The sequence below is a fragment of the Coregonus lavaretus genome (genome assembly GCF_964263955.1).
Source record: "Coregonus lavaretus genome assembly, contig: HAP1_SCAFFOLD_1857, whole genome shotgun sequence".
NCBI lineage: Eukaryota > Metazoa > Chordata > Actinopteri > Salmoniformes > Salmonidae > Coregonus > Coregonus lavaretus.
Genome location: NW_028162786.1, coordinates 77,643 through 83,698, shown reverse-complemented (window position 1 = coordinate 83,698; position 6,056 = coordinate 77,643).

Genomic DNA, 6,056 nt, shown 5'->3' with positions numbered 1-6,056 from the left:
GTTTGGTGAAGGCCCTTTCCTGTTTCAGCATGACAATGCCCCTGTGCACAAAGCGAGGTCCATACAGAAATTGCTCGTCGAGATCAGTGTGGAAGAATTTGACTGGCCTGCACAGGGCCCTGACCTCAACCCCATCGAACACCTTTGTGATGAATTGGAACACCGACTGCGAGCCAGGCCTAATCGCCCAACATCAGTGCCCGACCTCACTAATGCTCTTGTGGATTAATGGAAGCAATTCCCTGCAGCAATGTTCCAACATCTAGTGGAAAGTCTTCACAGAAGAGTGAAGGCTGTTATAGCAGCAAAGGGGGGACCAACTCTATATTAATGCCCATGATTTTGGAATTAGATGTTCGACGAGCAGGTGTCCACATACTTTTGGTCATGTAGTGTAAACTCTAGTTGTGAACTATAGTGGCGGTATGTAGTTCTAAACAACATGCTGAAAGTCCAATGAGGAAGTGATATTATCTCTACTGTAGCGAGATGAATGCTTTACTTCAGCCAAATGCAAATCCACTGGTAGATAGATTAGCATCGCTGTCGGCCATGTGACACAGACAGACAGGAAGGCTGCTGACAATAACATTTACATTTGATAGACGTCAAAGTATCATCTGACATACTGATAACAGTAGACCAGGGGTAGGCAACATAAGGCCCACAAGCCAGATCCAGCCCACGAGCCCATTCAAACCAGCCCGGGTGAGGTTTGATTAAAAGTATTATTTTGGGTGTTAAAAAAACACCCCAGGCCACTCTTGAACGTCTAAACAGAAAGTATGTAGAAATTATAATGGACCTGTACGTTTTCAAATAACTGCCCTTTTTCTGGCCCGCAAATTGCTTTTGACGAACAAATTGGTTCTGAAGAAAATCTGTGTAGCCCACCGCTGAATTTTGAAATCCCGATGTAGCCCTGGAGCCAAAATGATTGCCCACCCCTGCAATAGACTCTAGGGTTGTCTATAGGGCTGCAGGAAGACACACTGTATTGTTCAGCTTATTTGTTTGTTCCTACTTACATGTACATTTTTACTTAAGGTTAAGAACCATGTTGATGAATATGTAAACACTGATCCAATAAGGTCTGTATAATCAGCTGGATAAATAAAACCTATCAATACTGAAAGTGTGATATAAGCCATTAAGCCCTATGATGCTTCTGCAGTGACAGATGAACACCACTAGATGTCCTACTTTTCCACCAGAGGAACACCATGTTTAGACAAGACCAGGAAAATCTTCATACATTACAGTAGACTGTTGCACACATTTGAGTCTCTATTACTGTAACCTGCCACTATACTCCCCCAAAATACAGATTAGGTTGTAAACAGTTAGAGAGCAGTGCACAGGTTGATTATTCAAGGTTTGCCATTTCTAAACCGTGTACAGCTATGTGATTGGAGAGGATTGCAGTGGACATGATAACATCTCTATCATGGCAATAGAAATGTAAGAATTGGACATGGCGACCAGGGATCCTGTCAACTCAAGGCTGTTTGCTATCAGGCCTTACCCAGTGTCATTGACCTGTAGTGTGTCTACCCTGCCTGCTAATGACCTCTAGGGAAAAATGTGTGTATGCGTGTGTGTGTGTGCATGTTTGTGTGTTCAAACCCATGTATATGCTTCACAAGACTGCATTACCCCACTGAGCTAAAGCCCGCTGAGAGAGAGAGCATGTGTGTTACTGTATTGTTATTTAGCTGTTTTGGTGTTTATAAGAGCAGGGACATACACAGAGACAGAGGGAGAGGGGGGGCATGGGTATTTGTGTTGATGGGTTATTGACTGTGTTTCTACTGTTCAGTTCAGAGCGCTGCCAGAGGAAACTACCATATGGCAGGACAGGAGGGAGGGAGGGAGAGAGAGAGAGAGAGGGAGGGAGTGAGGGAGGGAGGGAGGGGGAGGAGAGAGAGAGAGAGAGAGAGAGAGAGAGAGAGAGAGAGAGAGAGAGAGAGAGAGAGAGAGAGAGAGAGAGAGGATGACATCTAAACCCGACACGAGGAGCCGCAGTGGCTCAAAGGTTCTTCCTGCAATTCTACACATTTTACCATGGGGTGGAGAGAAAAATGTGCAGTTTTACAAAAATAAAATGCAATTCTACACGTTTTGCAGTAAGGTGGAGAGAAATGTTTGCCGTTCTTAATATGATATCTGAGTGAGACTGACTAACAAAATCAATGTGGGCCCCACGGTCGGTAATTCGACCATGATTACAACAAGTTTAGATGTCTGGCTAGATGAAATGACCAATCCCAAAAATGTTAGCTGACATGGGCTAATTGAGTGACTGTCAGTGAATGACATAACAAGATAAAAACTGCTGATGTACAACCAAATTTTGAAATTGCAACTTGTATATTCTACTATTCTAACTCTCAACAGGAAGTTGAGACATCGACTGAGTTCCTAAACAAGTGGCTTTTTTCATCAGGTGTATTCTCTGGACACTGATGCCATGTACTGTCTGTGGTGGTCTGAACAGTCGAATCTCCGATCTGTACGATTGTATAATTAAGCAATAAGGTCAGAGGGGGTGTGGTATATGGCCAATATACCATGGCTAAGGGCTGTTCTTAAGCCTGGATACAGCCCTTAGCCGTGGTATATTGGCAATATACCACAAACATCCCGAGGTGCCATATTACTATTATAAACTGGTTACCAACGTAATTAGGGCAGAAAAAATTAATGTTTTGTCATACCCATGGTATATGGCCTGATATACCATGGCTTTCAGCCAATCAGCATTCAGGGCTCGAACCACCCAATTTATAATTGACATTGATGGTATTGCACATAGAGTTGCTTTAGACACAGGTGGAAGTGGGCATGGGGAAACGTTCATTGAATTCTTAAAGGATTCCAAGTGCTGCATTCTGAATGGTAGACTATCACCACAAAATGATCATTTCACATCAATATCAACAAAGGGAAAAGCAGTCGTCGACTATATTGTAACACCCCATGACTGTCTCAGTTGAATGTGATTACCTCAACTGAGCTTGTGGAAAGTAAAGGTCCTGAGTGTATTGGCCTGATTGGAGACCGTAGTAGACTACCTGATCATTCAGGTGATGTAGGCTTATCTAAAGAGGTAGGCTCATCTAAGGATGTAGGCTTATCTAAGTCAAGTGCAAATCAGACCAAAATAAGGCCTAGAAACCTACCTGCCCATTTTATTTCATCTGATATGTGCGGCGCTGCTCTTATGGACATTATTGATAACCTGGAAGCCTGCCAGAAAACACAATATAATATTGATCAGTGGTATGGCTGGTTCTGAGATGTACTACATGAGGCAATGGCAGTCTTTACCTGTTAAATCAGTATCATCCAAGCCTAAGAGACTTCAACAAATTGGTCAACCGTATTGGAATAAAGAGAAGTCCTTTAAAATAAGTTCCTAAAATGTAAAGACCAATTAATGAGAAGAGGTTTAAGAGAAGAGTTTAAACAGTGTCAACATATCTTTGACAAGCTAAGGTTCTATAAGAGGAGATTCAGAAGGGGCCAAGCACTGCATTCCGAACACCTGCAAAGTAACAACCCTCAGCAATTTTGCAATTAAATCAATAAACTGGGGCCAAAAAGAGTTCTGAAAATTCCCTGGTTTATGCCAACTAGTTAAAGATCCTTGTCATCCTCTTACTCTGCATAGACAAAATATGATGCGTTTATGAGTTGTGAGTCCCCCTACCATCTCTGCCTAGCATGTGCACAAATACTAAAATGTCAAAACATTATATTTGAGGCCTGGAGCATTTAAATCCAATTCTTATTTGTATTACTTATTCAAAACTATCCATGAATGGCTGAAAAAATACCTAACCTCATATAATTCATTTTCAAAGACACAAGTAGGCCTATCAGATGTACAATATGTGATTACACTGGCAGAACTGGGAAGAAGTGGAATAATAAAATAAGTGTGGGGAATAACAGTAGTGTTCTTGCTGACAAGCACAGTAATGACCCTATATTTTAGCCCATTGTTAAGAATGAGAATTGTTCCACTGATTAGACTATTAAGTAAATAGATAACAAAATCTCCTGAAGACAATATGACATTAATCTGCCCCTACACCCTGACCAAATAATTGTTATATTTATTGTCCCCCCTCTAGAATCGAATTTATACTTTTGGGTTCACAATCTGTTTGACAAAATTATTTTCATAGTTACAAATCAGGTCACCCTATCAAACTTCTCTGCTAAAGATATTGTAATTTAGTTCTGTCTGCTGCCTTTTCGTTGTCACAGCCTAAAAGCCAATTTATGTTTGATCCAAAAATGTGGTAGAAGGTTTCTTATGGAGGGTGATATGCAATTTCAGAGCCTCTGGAGGCATGCAGAGGCCAAATCAAGCTCTGTACCGCATCGCTGTTTGCCTCTCAAATTTTCTAACAATGAGGAGGCTCCGTATAGCTCCGCATTGACATGATTGGTTGATGGTAGGTGGGGGCGGGAGGTCCTGTATAAACACAAACTCACTTCCTTGACAACTTCCTTCACAACACCTCTGCTCGGCTCCGCAAAGTACAATAAGTATATTTGCTCTGACTTCTGCAGAGGCCACATCGCAGTAAATGCTGTATGGCCACTGCAGACATCAGATTGACCATACAGCGACTTTAAAAGCCAATCACCAAACGAGGGGACTAATGCAAGTGTGGATTAAAGCGACTTTAGTACATGCTATCAAATTGCTGCATTCTGCAATACGAACGGGAGTAACAGCAACCTAATTTTGTTGACAACATTGTATATAAAACAGCGCTACCGTGCTGCTCTTTTTACCGTTTTATACACTCAGTTGAGAACATTCTCTATCCTTTCAGCTCCACTCTCCTAATCCTGAGGGGCGTTTCTTTAAAACGCGCATCCAATCCCCTTGATCCCTTACATAACTAGACCAATCATATGCTTCAATGTGCCGCGGTTCACAGTGCTGTGGTAAGACAGGACAATGATAGAGGCTCTGCTTGTGACGTTACATTGCAGGCGCAGATGCTATGATTTCAAAACGATTTGGAGCACAGTTGAAACGTTAACACACTGACTATTGTGGTGGCCGAACAATGCTGCTGAGATGCTGTGTTGACAAGGAATCCGCTGACACTGTACTTGATTATAATGGTTTATTATATCAAAGATTTCAGCATCAATTTACAGACTTCTGCAGAATCTGGAGAGCAACAAACCCAATCTCAAATATGATCACTCTCCTTGTCCCTTTGTTCAAACATGGTATATATCCCATGTAACATAAGATGGCATGTTTTGAATAGACCAATCCCTGGCCTCCACATATCCCAATGTCCACCGTCTTAGGGGGCCCCTATAGTAATACTTTCCAGATGTTTCAGCAAAGCAGAGCAAAGTCCATTTAACCAACAATATGAAAACCTCAGCCAAAGCTATAAATGTTCACATACTACATATTTCCCCCCTTCGAGACTAATTAAGTCTCGAAAACAAAAAGAATAGGATTATGACAAATCTTGTGTAACTTTAGCAATAAAACCAAGTTTATGTAGTGTGAACACATTTTTATGAAGTGTAAACAAATTGTTATGGAGTGTAAGCGCGAAAAACCTGTCTGGCAGCTTTCTTTCCAAATATCCATCAATCAATCAAGACAGTAAAATTCTCTCACGGCCCCTCTGCCCCAGGCAACCACCTAAGTACTCCAGATCAATTTATAAATCTTTATCAATGCATTTTAAGCTATGGTGCAATCGAATACACATGAAAGCCTCAGAAAACAAAATACAATCAAAAACCCATCCACATTCAGGCTGGTCGACCCATCGGACCCTCCTGTGGATTCTCTCTGTCCCTGCCTAGACCCAATATCCCTAAGCGTCAAAGAAAAAACAAAAACATCTGAGGTCCCCACATGTACCCAACAACAGAAAACATCATTCTTCAAAAAATTAATACAGAAAGAATATGACACAAATTATGTATTACACATGCAAATATGTCTATATATCATTGCAGACACTGGAATGTAGTCCACTACACTGCAGCTCCTCAGC